Source organism: Myotis brandtii, unplaced genomic scaffold (genome assembly GCF_000412655.1).
Source record: "Myotis brandtii unplaced genomic scaffold, ASM41265v1 scaffold298, whole genome shotgun sequence".
NCBI lineage: Eukaryota > Metazoa > Chordata > Mammalia > Chiroptera > Vespertilionidae > Myotis > Myotis brandtii.
In genome coordinates, this window is record NW_005361391.1 from 1,961,664 (window position 1) to 1,976,568 (window position 14,905).

Sequence of the window (14,905 nt, forward strand, 5' to 3'; positions counted from 1 at the left end):
GATTAGCTCCTGTTGAGTAGTGGACAGTAGGGTGCCATGGGACAGGAACATTGGTCAGCTAAGTTTTATCAGGGGAAGGACTACAGAATCTGAGCTTGGGACTCTCAGTAGAAGATTCAGACATGACACAGTAGAGAGAGGTCAAAGTCAGTCATGGAGCAAAGTGGAGAAGGCTGCAGTAAAAACTAATGTCAGGCAGATTTCAGGTTTTGGATAGATGGGTTTTCCAAAAGAGCTGTAGGTCATCTCTTTACGTACAGGAATTTTATAGTGTCAACTGTTTTTGATGGCCAGGTACCACATGCTTCCTTGTCCTGAGTTTAATCTTGCTAAGCTTTGGGAGGGAATGCTTACCTCATCACATGTCATAATTAACCCTCGGTAGCTTCAACTTATGCTTACAGTTCCAAGGTAATTGTTTTTCTTTCACTCTCAAAAGTGTACTTGTTTGCACAATAAGTAGTCTGATTATTTTAGATAATGCAAGTGGATATTGTTGCTTTCCTCTTACATATCAAAGAAATACCTCAAGTTTTGAGGCACTTCTCTCCCATATTTAAGGCTGTTTTTTAATATCTTCCATGTGGCTCTTTAATATGCTCATATACTTCTCTGCCTTCTGTAAGATATAGTTTTCATGGTTGAAGTTTTGTGAAATAAGAGAGAAAGTATTAGAAAATGAGACTTCAGGATTCACAAACTAAACAGGTGTTATATTCTTTATAAATACTTAGGTTATGAGGAAGTCTACAATGTTACACAGTTATAGGTAGATAACAGTCCCAAGTTTTCTTGGAATCTAATAATTTAGTATCTGGACATCAGAAAGGTCACACACTCCTTCATTAGAAAGCCACAGAAGAGGAAACACATCAGAAGACATGGGCTCATTAATGATATCCACACTAATCAATGCTGAAGCCGAGTCTGTGGCAGCGTGTGCTGGAGGCCCTGGCCCCTTTCAGAGGTTGGCTGCCCAAGGTCCTCTGATTCGGGGGGCTGGGCTTCTGCAGAGTCCCAGGAGTTGAGGGTTAAGAGAAGGGCTACATGAGGTTGTCCAGTGGGGGGACAGGAAAAACCACGGGCTGAGTGAACTGGACTCTTTATTTATAAGCAGCACATGCATGGGGCCCAAATAACTCTTAATTGATCTGGTATTTCTTTTGTCCCTTCTGACCCATTTCTGGACTAGGGACCTCCAGTTCTGTACCAGAAGGTGCCTGAATGGCCCAACTTGTGTCACTGTTAAAGCAATTGCAGATGTCCTCATGAGTTACATAGCAAACCTCTTATTAATGGAGTCATCCATCCCATTTTTGATGCTTTGCTGCAGCTACTAGTTCTGCTGATCAAGTTGTTATTCCTTCAGTTCTAGGTCCTCAGACTTGGCTTTAAGAGCTTGACTAGACTGTCAAACCACAGCGGGAAGTCCGGGGAGGGTTGGTGGTGGTGGTGGGGGGGCGGGTTGGTAAGGGATCAACCGAAGGACTTGTATACATGCATATAAGCATAACCAATGGACACAAGACACTGGGGAGGCCAGGGGAAGGTTAAGGGGAGAAAAAAAAAGGAGACATATGTAATACTCTTTGTAATACTTTAAGCAATAAAAAATAAAATAAACATAACCAATGGACACAAGACGGACACAAGATGGGGAGGCCAGGGGAAGGTTAAGGGGAGAAAAAAAAAGGAGACATATGTAATACTCTTTGTAATACTTTAAGCAATAAAAAATAAAATAAAATAAAGAAGTCAAGCTTAAAGAGGCTTTAAAACAATTGTTTGTTTTTTTAAGTTTTTAATGAATCTCTCTAGGACTTCTTAGTGTTACAGTCAGCACCCACACCTTTCCATTGGATGCTGTTTTTTTACTTTTTTCAATCAGGTCAATCCCCTCCAAGATGTTGGTGACATAATCTGCAGCCACCTTGAGGTCCAGCACATGGTTCTGTGCTTACAGTAGTGACAGAAACTTGGTGGTGAGCAAGAGAGAGAAATATTGATTGGCTGCCTCTTGCACACACGCCAACCAAAGCCAGGGATCAAGCCTGAAATCCAGGTACGCACCTATGACTGGGAATCCAACCTGCGACCCCTCAGTCTGTGGGCCGACGCTCCAATCACTGAGCCCTTCCTTTTTTACCTCCTTCTCCCCACTCTGCTCCCCTCCTTTTCTATGTGTCATCTAATTATCTCTCTGTCTATCCATCCATCTATCTATTATCTATCATCTATCTTTCTAATTATTATCTTTCTATCAATTAATCTATTCATCTAGCTATCATCTATCTTTCTATCACCTACTTATTATCTATTTAACAGTTAATCAACCAACCAATGAATCATCTACCTATCAGCTAATGAATCCATTTGTATCTTTAGGAAATTAAATACTTAAATTTTGATCTTTCTTTTATTTTGTATTTCTTTTCTTTCAATTACAGTTTACATTCAATATTATTTTGTATTAGTTTCAGGTATACAGCATAGTTGTAACACAAGCATATACTTCACAAAGTGTTCCCCCTGATATTTTAAGTACTCACCTGGCCCCATAAATGGTGGAGCAAAAATAGGTTTACAATTGTTCACATGGAAAATAATACAAAAATGAATTAACAATAATACAAGAATAAACTGTTTTTCACATACTCACAACTAAACCTACTTTTATCCCTCCCTGTACATTGTTATCATGATATTATTAACTATATTCTTTATGCTATAATTTACATCTCTGTGATGATTCTGCAACTGCTAATTTGTACTTTTTAAGCCCTTCACCTTTTTCATCCCATTCATCTAACCCCTGCCCCTCTGTCAACCATCTATTCTCTGTATTGTTTTTATTTTGTTTGTTTATTAATTTTGTTCTTTAGATTACACATATAAGTAAAATCATATAGTATTTGTCTTTAGATGTCTGATTTATTTCACTTAGTATAATATCTTCTAGGTCCATCCATGCTGTCCCAAAATGTAAGATTTCATTTTTTATGGCCAACTAGTATTCCCTTGTGTATATGTACCACAGCTCTCCCTCTCCCCCGACTCATACATTGGTGGGCATTTGGGCTGCTTCCATATCTTGGCTATTGTAAATAATGTTGTAATGAACATGGAGGTGCATATATTCTTTCAAATTAGTGTTTTGGGTTTCTTTGGATATATTTCTAGAAGTGGAATTGATGATTCACAAGGAAGTGTCATTTTTAATATTTTGTGAAACCTTCACACTGTTTTCCACAGTGGTTACATCAGTTTGCATTCTCACCAACAGTGCATGAGGGTTCCCTTCTTTTCACATTCTTGCCAACACTTGTTTGTTGATTTATTGATGACAGCCATTCTCACAGGTATGAGGTGGTACATCACTGTGCTTTTGATTTGCATTTTTCTGATTATTAGTGATGTTGAGCAACTTTTCACATGTTTATTGGCCATCTGTATGTCTAATTTTATTTTATTTAAATCTTTGAAATCAGGATTCTCTTTATTCTTGTCATTTCCCTGTTGAAGTCTTAAATCATCTGTTTCGTAGTTGCTAAAATGTGTCTGAAAAGAAATTCTTCTCTTGTATTTCTAACTTAAGTTTTTTTTAAAGCAGAACATGATTATATTTAATATACAACTTTGGTACAACCAAAAAGTAAAACACTACAGTAAAATAGTAACAAAAAAACATGGTATTTCATTTGCAATGCATGAGAAATAATTAACATCTTTAGTCATAAACAAGCTCTTAGAAACCAGCAACAGAAGCATTATAATCCAAGGAAACTGAAAAAAAGAACATGAAATAATACAAATGATGATTAAGGATTAAGCACATATGATGATTGTCCTGAACAGTGATAGGAGAATCATTTTTCTGCAATATCACACTCACAGAATTAAAACAGTGACATCTAATGTTTTTCAGTTTTGAACAGTGTTGTGCAGTTTAAACTCTCATAAATAAACACTGGGAGACAGATTGATGAGGAGCATCTACAATTGGGCAAGCTAGTTTTGAATCAAAACATAAACTTTGAATATCATTAGCCCTAGCAATTCCAATTCATTAAAATGATTTCAAGAAATTGGTTGAACAAATTCAAAATGCAGAGAAAATGTTATGACCACAAACTTTTATTGACCACTTATTATTTTTAATAGATTCCTGTTGTTTAGAAGGTTACACCATAGTTGGGAAGATTATCATAACCCAATTAGATAAGTACCATGACAGAACACAGGGTACCATGATAGGACCAAAGATGGATGTTAAGACCAAACTTTCTGGAAGAAATGTTACCAGAGATAAAAGTAGAAAGGGGTTAGCAGGCAATGAGTAAGAAAGAGATGAAAGAATTTCAATGTTTTGTTTATTTGTTTGTTTCTAAAAGGTCAACCTTTAGAAAACTGATAGAGATAAGAGTACAACAATTTGAAATAAGGTATAGAATTTGCTTTGATTAGATTATAGTAGGGCAAAGTAGAAATGTTAAGAGTCAAACAAGGAGTGATAAGAACGTGAAAGATCACGAAGAATATTGAATGGCATGTGAGAGTGTTTGGATATTTTACAGAAGTGTCTAGAGAAAAAGTTAAAGCTCTTTGCTAATGAGATGCAGGGAAGAATGGGTTATGTGAGAGCAATACTACAGGGAGAATGACAGGGAAGCTTGGTTTATTTCAGGTAAGAAAATAAGCTGAACAAAGAATAGCACTGGGAATGGAAAGAGAGAGAGAAATGAAATCAAGAAATACACAGAGATGAAACTGGCAGAACTTGGTGGCTGATTGGATGTCAAGGGAGAAAGAGAGAGAGGAGTCAAAGATGGCCCTTGGGTCTCTAGCTCTAATGACTGTGAGAATACCTGGGCTATTCACTTGGAGTAGAGGGTACTAAAGAAAGAACATATTTAGACCATGATTTGAACTGCTTGTGACATATAACTGTAGTTGTCTGGAAGCTAACTGGACATATGGAGTTGCAGCTCAGGAGAGATATTTATGAGTGATATAGGGGTCTTCAGTTTATAGATGATAGATCTAGATGGTGGTGGAGACAGGTCATGCCTATGGGATAAATTTGCACTTGTATCTGGTACTTAAGTACTTTGAATATCTCTATTCCATTATTTTCTATTTGTATAAGTTATGAAAACAAGACCTCTATCATTGTGTCTCTTTGTCATTACATCTGACATCTAGAAGAAAATTTGACAATTACTTGAAAAGTTTTTCATTTAATATATTTTATTGATTTTTTACAGAGAGGAAGGGAGAGGAATAGAGAGTTAGAAACATCGATGAGAAACATCAATCAGCTGCCTCCTGCACACCTCCCATTGGGGATGTGCCCGCAACCAAGGTACACGCCCTTGACTGGAATCGAACCTGGGACCTTTCAGTCCGCAGGCCGATGCTTTATCCACTGAGCCAAACCAGTCACAGCTGAAAAATTTTTCATTTATAATTGCAACTTGCACATTCAGGTTTTTCTACAAGCTAAGAAGAAAGCAAGAAGCTGTAAAACGATATAGATGCAAACTCTGCCCCTCTAGTGGAAATATGGGGCTGAGTTAAACACGTGGCCCTCATGGACTTTTTGGAATGTTTTTACTTTTTTTTTTTTTTTAAATATATTTTATTGATTTCACAGCTGAACAATTTTTAATTTATAAGTGCAACTTGCACATGCAGGTTTTTCTACAAGCTAAGAAGAAAGCAAGAGGCTGTAAAACGGTATAGATGTAAACTCTGCCCCTCTAGTGGAAATATGGGGCTGAGTTAAACATGTGGCCCTCATGGACTTTTTGGAATGTTTTTACTTTTAATCCCATGACACTGAAGTTTTTTGTTACATAGACTGTCCTGTGATTGCCCAACACAGGACAAATATCTTTCTGAGTTTCTTGACCTCTATTCTCATATTGGCTGGTATTGCCCTATTGACCAGGCTTAATCTTATACATAGATTTTTTTTAGTTACCTATTCATGTAAAAGTGGACTTTTTGGAACTTGGCCCCGTTTTCTCAGTGAGTGGTAACATATGACCTTTGAATTCAGACAACCTTGTTTGAGGCAGCTCTGTTACTGATAGAGCTATGATAACAAGCAAACTCTTTTGCTTTTCTAAGACTGGGTTTCTGCACCTAAAAATTGGGGTGAAATAAAGTTGTCATAGGGTGGTTGCAAAGATTAAAATTTATAATACATGTGAAGTGCTTAACAGTGACTGAAACATACAGGTGCTTATTAGATTGGTTATGGTTGTTTATGTTACGGGGTACCTAATGTCTTTTCTAGTGATCGGTCTAATCCAGTCCCACCAGCACTTAGTGACAACCTTGTACTTTGCAAAGGCCCCACACTGGAGGCACATTCAAAGATGAATAAACCTAATTGGCATCCTCAAAGAATTCACCCAAAGGTTTAATCACTATTATTTTCTACTTTAAATTTGCCTGTGGTACCCACTCCCTTCCTCCTTTCAGGGGAAATATTTTTAAAGCTTTTCCCAGTCTTCTTTGGACTTTGGCAGACTTTTGGTCTATGGTGATCAGGCTTTCTCACTCCACTTGGAACTCTTTGTTCAGGCCGCTGTCAGAAAAGAAACACACACACACACACACACACACTACACTGACTTAGGAAAATAAGATTTGGCAGGAACTTGGCTATAATAACCCCTTTGTTGCCAGAATCCTTGTTCACAGTGTGGGTGGCTCAGATGGCACTTAATTAAATGCATTTTCCTATAAATTCTCAGTAGTGTGCTTATTTTTACTGGTGGCTAATAACTACTCATTCTCTAAGGCAACCAGATTTCACAGCTTGCAGAAGAGGGAAATCAGCATGCATAAATACCATGTTACTTTGTTGATGCCCAGCCCCATTCTTCATCATCTTTGAGTGACAATGGACTTACCAACTTTTTCCCACTTAGTACTTTGGCATTCACTCCTTTTCTTGTACCTGAAAGACCAATATACCTATTTAATAAAAACAATACCGCCTATTTTGGGTGCCAACTATGAGTCAGGCACTGTATTTGGAACTTATATTCATTATCTAATTTAATCCTCATAGCTCTTTGAGGTAGGTATTAGTATTCCCATTTAAAAGATGGAGAAAACAAGGTGTAAAGAGGTTAAGTGCTTTGAGTAAGGCCATTCAGCTGGAAAGTGATGGCTGTGAAGAGACCACTGAAAGATTCGTCTGATGCCAAAGCCCCACAATCTTCCCTTCACACTCTGTGGTCATTATCAAGGACAGGTGCTATCAGGTTTTCAGGCAGTCTTAAAGTACCTTCAGCAGGCAATGCATCTCTAGCAAGTTATTGATGCCTCTATTCAGCTCCACACCAAACACTTGAACATTTTCTGTTACGTGCAGGAACATTAGGAACATAATGCAGAAAGACAATGAATGTCCCTGTCTTCCTCAGCTGCTGTGTGGTACCAGAGTAAGACCTTTAAATTCATTTTTATCATGCTTTTCAATTACCAAAGAAGTTTACTTATATAGAAATACTAGGGGCCCAGTGCATGAATTAGTGCACCTTGAAAGGACCTGTGGGCCATAAGGCTGTGGTGGGCAAAGGGACGGGTCTCGGCCCATCCTTGGCACCCCCGTCTGGCCCCTCACACTGCAGCCCCAATCCCCTGTCTGGAGACAACCCCGCTCCGCCAGCAGCCCCACTCCCACAGCCATCACTTGTACCCACTGACAGCATGGAGCAAAAGGGGCTGGCACCAGCAGCAGGTGCGAGGGGTGGCTGCTGCCCCGGTCACCCCTCAGGAGCAGGTTGAGATGGAGAGCCCTCAGGGGGCAATTGGGACCAGCAGCCGCCGCTTGCACCTGCTGATGGTGCCGAGCAATCAGGACCAGCACTGGGCACCAGCAGCGGGTGCGAGCAGTGGCTCCAGTGCTGGCTGCAGATGCGAGCACCTGGTGGAACCATGGTGCATGGGAGCAAAGAATATTTAGTAACCTCCGCTCACCTGCTCCACCATCCCGCCGCAGTCGATGCCTGCCATATTCTGCCCTCTGCCACCTGCTGTTGATGCCTGCCATGTTCTGTACTTGCCCCCTGGCGGTCAGCACAGGTTATAGCGACCGGTTGTTCGGTTGTTTTGTTGTTCAGTCTATTTGCATATTAGGGTTTTATATATATAGATAGTTTCCTAGGCACAACTTTTTGTATATTTGAAGACAAAGGTGAAAGTTTTGAATTGGAGAAAAAACATGAGATGTATTAGTTGGTTGCTCTTAAAAATAATTTGTGGTTTCCGACCTTGTCTATAGCCTAGTGGGAGAGGCCATATACATTAGAAGAAAAACATGAATTGCACAAATAACTTTTTAAACAAATATTTACAACTTTCTCTGCTATGCTATATTGCTATATAGCAATAGATTTGACTAAATACGTTATCTGACCTTCACTTAAAAATATATTTTTCTAGGTCTAGAATTTGGCAACTATTTTCTTCTAGCATTTCAAAGATCATTCCATCATCTTCTGGATACCTTGTTTCTTTCTTACACTTACAGTTGTAATTGTTGCTATTCTGAATGTGATTTATCTCCCTCTTTATTGTCCCTACCTCTCACCTCTGGCTATTTTTAAGATTTCTCTCTGTTTTTAGTTTTCAGCATGTTGACTATGATGTTTTTAGCTTGCTGTAACTCTGATGAATCTAAAAGTCCCCCTCCTCCCTCCACCTTTGGATTTACCCTGTTTCAAATTTATGGATTAATGTTTTGACCATTTTGGAAAAAATTCTTGACCAATACCTCTTCAAACATGGCTTCTGGTCCTTTATCTCTCTCTCCTCCTTAAACTACAATTACTAATATGTTAGTCCTTTGCTATGTCATGTACTTCCCATGCTCTTATATTTCTTTTCCAGAGTTGTTTTTCTCTTTGCTTCTTTCTACTAACCAGATTTCCAATTCATGAATTCTCTGTGCTGGTTCTGTTTAGTTTATCATTGAGCACATTCTTGAATTCTTAATTTTGATAATTATATTTTTAATTTCTAGATTTTTCATAAATTTTAAAATATAAGTTCCCCATCTTTGTCATCTATTCTTTTGACTGTATTAACCATAGTTATTTAAAAATTCTATCTGATAAAAAGACCTAGATCACTTGTATGTCTGTTGCCACTGTCTACACTTTTCTCCTAGTTTTCATTCATTTGATTCTGTTTATCAGCATACCTGATAATTTATGATTGAATATTGCATATAAAAGTTGTAGATTTTCTGAATGGTCTTGTCTTTTCTCACAGAGAATTTACTTTCCTTTTAACAGACAGTTAGTTACAAAAGGGCAGATCACCTTGATCCAATAAAGGATTGAAATGTTTTAACTCTTTATGTGGGCTAGTCTATTTCTAGTTTTCCCTTATTACCAGCACATTAATCTTCAGCTGTTTCTCAATTGTCTCCAGTACCATGATTTTTCTGAAAGCTCTGCTGTTTTGTGGCCTCTTAGTGAACACTCTTATTGGCTTCTTGGATTCTCCTTGCACACGAGTTAGGAACTGACAGACACCTCAAGGTGAAAAGAAAGCAATTCAGAATGTTGTGCTTACCAATCTATGATTTCTGTGTCTCCAAAGTCTTGCATTCTTCAGTACTGCTGTGTTGGTAGTCCTGGACTCCAATTCCATCTCCTCTGTTCTTTGACACCTGGTGAAAGCTGCTTTCTGCTTGTACTGGTGTTGTTTAGGATATAGCTTTAGGGAGAGAGCAAAGAGGAATACAGAGTTCACTTGGTTGTTTTTCTGAGGTCTTTCCCCCTCAAATCTCTGTTGACTTGGTTACTATCTATTGTCTTTCAACAACTTCTCTTGTAATTTCTTCAGGTTTTATGGTTGTTCCTAGTAGGATGTTTGGATTGAAAAATCAGAGCCAGAAATAAAACTCCTATATTAATAATTTTGAGTTAGTAGCTCTATTTCTTTTTTGGTTTCATTTAACCTATTCAGATAATGAAATACATGTATTTAGGTCATAGTACTAAAATTAAAATGAGAAAAATTTGGCTTTATTCTAGAATCAACTAGAAAATGTTTTGTGATCATGACTATTCTGATCTCAATTACCCAATCTGTAAAATGGGCATACTATCTCATTTATATAATTGTCAGGACTATTGAATCTAAAGGAAACACAGAGATTTTTTCTGAAAACAAAACAAAACAATGTTCTTTGTCTTCTTCTTCCTCATTCTCTTTAAGTTACTTCCATGTGGACATTGAGTAATGAATTCTTAATTTAAAACCTTACTATAACAACCACAGCAGCAATCATACTTGCATTGTATTGTGCCCGTGTTTCCCTTCTATCCATCCACCAAAGAAAACCCAAAAGAGGAACAAGCAAATGTCAACTCAGCGTGAAACTGTAGTCAGATTGCAACTTGCACTGAATTTGTATTATCCTTACAGCCTTCGTTTGCACAGCATTTGGAATAGATTTTGAGATGTTTTCTAAGAGGAAAAAGAAATGCATTTGTTCACAGAAGTGACTCTTACCTAGATCATATGTGTCCATCAGATGCCACAAAGAGCTACGAGAGTAGATATGAGCTGCTAATTTGAGCACTGCTAAATACATAAGTAGGTGAACCATTGCTATAAATATATATAATCTTGGTCATTTTACTAAGCCAGAATTGAGTCAACTTTTTTTCTAGGTTAATCTAATGTAAAAATAACACTTTCATCTCTTATTAATAGGTTAATTATTATCTAATGTTTGCTGTGGGTTCAGGGCTCCAAATAAATCATGCTTTGATGATAGGGTGATTTGAGTTGTGCTGACTCATTCAGAAGGGGGCTGGGCACAGAGTTTTGGTCTCTTCCAGGTCTCAGCTAAAATAGGGCTCATGCAATCCTCAGCCCTGCTTATATCATGCAGGAAGAAGTACAAAAAATCTTGTAGTGGATCTGGCAACAGGTACCGTGTAGTAGCAGTTGGGGAAGGAATGAACCATCTGGAAAATATTTTTTCTCCTTCTAGTTCCACTAAGAGATTATGTCCCATTATTAATCCAAGTCATGAACCAGAAGGAAAGTCAAAATGTCCTGGAGATTAACCACAGGGTATATATATGTTTTTTAGTCCTCCAAGTTCCATGGTCCTCCATCCATTTTAAAATATTCCCAGGTTGCCCTAACCGGTTTGGCTCAATGGATAGAGCGTCGGCCTGCAGACTGAAGGATCCCAGGTTCGATTCTGGTCAAGGGCATGTATCTTGGTTGTGGAAACATCCCCAGTATGGGGTGTGCAGGAGGCAGCTGATCGATGTTTCTCTCTCATTGAAGTTTCTAACTCTCTATCCCTCTCCCTTCCTCTCTGTACAAAATCAATAAAATATATATTAAAAAATAAATAAAATAAAATATTCCCAGGTTTAGGGGCTCTGCGTCCTTCTCATTTTGACAAGGTCTCATGGATCTTTTTTTGCATTTCAAGAGACAGAGTACCTAAGTAAGTCCCTGTCAGTCTGTTTTGAAATTCCACAGGTAAGAAATAGGAAGCAGCCTCTACAGAGGCCTTGCCTGGCCTCAGGGTAAAAATGGATACTTTATCCTATATGAGACCTCTAGGGATCAAGTTACCTTGTCATTCACTCAGCAGTAGTGCCTGTAGTGTCCTGTATTAGGTCTCCATCACTATGGTGTCAGGAGCTCCTCTTTGGTATCTCCTGCTACTAGTCATGCATGACTCCCTATTCTTTTATTATTATTTATTTATTTATTTATTTATTTATTTATGAACAACTATAAACCTACTTTTGCCCCACCCTGTATTTGTATACCCATGTTCATAGTAGCATTATTCACAGTAGCCCAAAGGTGGAAACAACCCAAATGCCCATCCACAGATGAATGGTCAAACAAAATCTACTATGTGCACACAATGGAGTATTATTCAGCCTTAGAAAGGAAGGAAATTCTGATACATGCTATAACATGGATGAACCTTTGTTATGATAAATGAAATAAGCCAGTCACAAAATGACAAACACTATATGATTCCACTTAGAATAGTCAAATTGAAAGACAGAAGGTAGAATAGTAGTTGCCAAAGCCTGGAGGGAAAGCGTGTAGGGGAGTTATTACTTAATGGGTATAGAGTTTCAGTTTTGCAAGATGAAGAGAGTTCTGGAGATGGTGGTGATTATTACATAACAACGTGAATATGAAGTAAATGACTACATAAGAATCCCAAACTGGTGCAATTGCAGTGAAAACTTATTTTATATAACTTTTCCCCATCCTTCACCTATTACTCCTGCCAAATTATCTGATGTCATCTACTTTTGCACCGCAATATACCTTACCCTCTAGCTACTGAATGGCTTCCAGCTTCCTAATGTAGCATCGTACCATTCCCATTTTTTCTCTTTACTCAGAGTCTCATCCCCACCTATTCCCACATTTTTTGTTTCTGACAAACTCCTACTCACATCCCAAGACCCTGCACAAGTATCTTCATCTCTGGAGTTTTCTCTAACCAACCCTAGTAGAGTGAATTACTTTTCTTTTCACACGTGTAGCTCGTACAACTGTGTTTGTGTATATCACACTGTATAACAATAATTGATTGCATTTCTATCTCCCCCCTAAAATATCAGCTTGTGCAGGGCAGGAACTGTTTGGTTTTCATCTCCGTATCTCTGGCACCTACCACAGTTCCTGGCAAATAGTAGGCACATGATAATGATGAGAATAATAATAATTCTACAATAAAAATAATAGAAAATAACATTTAATATACTTACTATATGCCAGATATTATTCAATATACTTTACACTTAGTGATTTATTTTAATCAACACAACAATCCAGTCAGTTGGGTACAGAGTGGTTGAATAGCTTCCCTAAAGTTGCCTAACAAATAAGTAGCAAGGCTGGGATTTGAACTCAGTCAATCTGACTTCATAGTGTTTGTTCTTAACCACTATGCCATACAGCATTATATACATCAAAAAGTGGTTACACACATAAATCAATTAATTTTATTGTTTCAACTCTCTTCTAGGCCTAAGTTACTTTTACCCTTTTCTTAAGTAGCATTTATTTTAGGGGAGTTGTGTACATTGTTTTATTTGTTTGAGTTGCCATAGATACTAATGTAATTTGATGTAATAGTCAGATAATTCCCTCTGGCAAATTTTCCTTTTTAAACAAAGTGAAGACAATAAGAAATGAACTATATAGCAAAGAGAAACTTACTGGGAAAATGTGCCTGGTATTCATGCCCACTGCTTCTAGAGTTCTTGCTTCCATGGGTAGTGATGAAGACTGTGGTCCCATGTTAGTATTTTAGGCAGACAGAGCATCAGTCAAAACCTAGAAATGCTGTGGCCAGCTTTAAAGTTGTGCTGTATTGAGTGCATATGATTTCCTCCTAGGCATAATCTAAAATTGAATGGGTTTATATGTGACGACTAGAAAGCAGTGCCAGTATTTGTTCTGTTTTGTAGTATGCCAGGTATGATATTAAAAATATAAGCCAAAACTCAGCCATAATTTTTAATAAGAGTAAATAATAAACTATGCATAATAGTTATATGTCTGACAAAGAAGAGTTGCATTTGTTGGTGTTCCCAATCTTTAATAAGAATCAAGGGGCTGAGGGTGACATAAGTGGTAGATTTTAATTATTAGGACAGAGCAGCTGTATTATTCCTCCTTTCTCTTTTAGTTTCCCCCAAAGTATACTTTGCTCGCTTAATTCTCTTTCTTGGTAGCAGGGACACAGGCTGAGTGATAGTGCTCCCAGGTGAACTGAATGGTTTACTGACAAGCATGGTGGAGCCTATCTAGTTGACGGTTTTAATGACAGTATTAAATTTTATTTTGTTTTATTATAGCACAGCCTTGCAGAATTGGAGCTTAACCCTTCTCATATGTCCATGTTGCACATAAGTGAAAACATTCAATACAATGAAGAACCTTTGCCCCCACAGATTTTCTATTGCCTGTGTTTCTCAGTAGCCACTCGTGAACTCTCTTCCACTTAAAATATTTCTCCCTGCAGCTTTCCTGAACATGAAGATTTTCCCTTTCTTTCCACTGCTGGCTTTTCTTTCTCTGTACCTCAGGCACTTGGAGGCTGCCTGGCTGTGGCAATGGTCCTGCCAGCCTCCCCTGATCGCATCTCTGTCTATAGCTGATCTCCATGGCAATGAGAAGCATAAAGTGCTGAAGCAGCACACTCTGTAAGCACTGGCAAGAGAAGACAGTGCCACGGCCCACACAGGAAAGGCACTTAATCCCCACAATGCTGGAGACGCCAGGGAGAGCGCGCTGCGGTGGCGAGTGGGAGTCTCTCTCAGTTAAGGACGCAGACTTGGCAGATTTATTAGCAGCAATATTCTAGGATGAACCTAATTTACAATGAGTAAGTGCTTCTTTCAACTGGAAAAAACTTTAAAAACGTTTCCCTTCTCTTTCAGGAGGCCAGATGCTCCAGTGCCTGATGGCGAAGGTGAAAAAAATGCAGAAGAAAGTTCAGATAGTGAATCCTCTTTTAGTGACTAAGATGAACTTTCATAATAATTACAGATAACACGTGTAGAAGTACTTTACATTCTATCAGAAAGAGAGTCTGAACTTGACCTCTTTTTCAAAACAACATCAAGTGGCCAGATATTCACCACCAAGCTTCCTCAGTGCTAAAATTGTAATAATAATAAAGCATTTATAACCTGGCAGTATATGTTGTTACCAATTAAGGGCCCTGAACTGGAAAATAAAATAACCTAAAAAAGTTAAATTAGTGCTACCAATACTAAGATGGAATATTGCAGAGATGTAATGAACATTTAACATAAAATCAATGTAAGATTAGTGATAAAAATAGACTCAATGCAAAAAAAAA

At 38.1% G+C, this 14,905-nt stretch overlaps 1 pseudogene; it reads right to left on the minus strand.

Annotated features, from left to right (window-relative positions):
- Positions 1 to 799: 799 nt before the first annotated feature.
- Positions 800 to 14,905, minus strand: part of LOC102244337 — a 103,179-nt pseudogene continuing 89,073 nt past the window's right edge.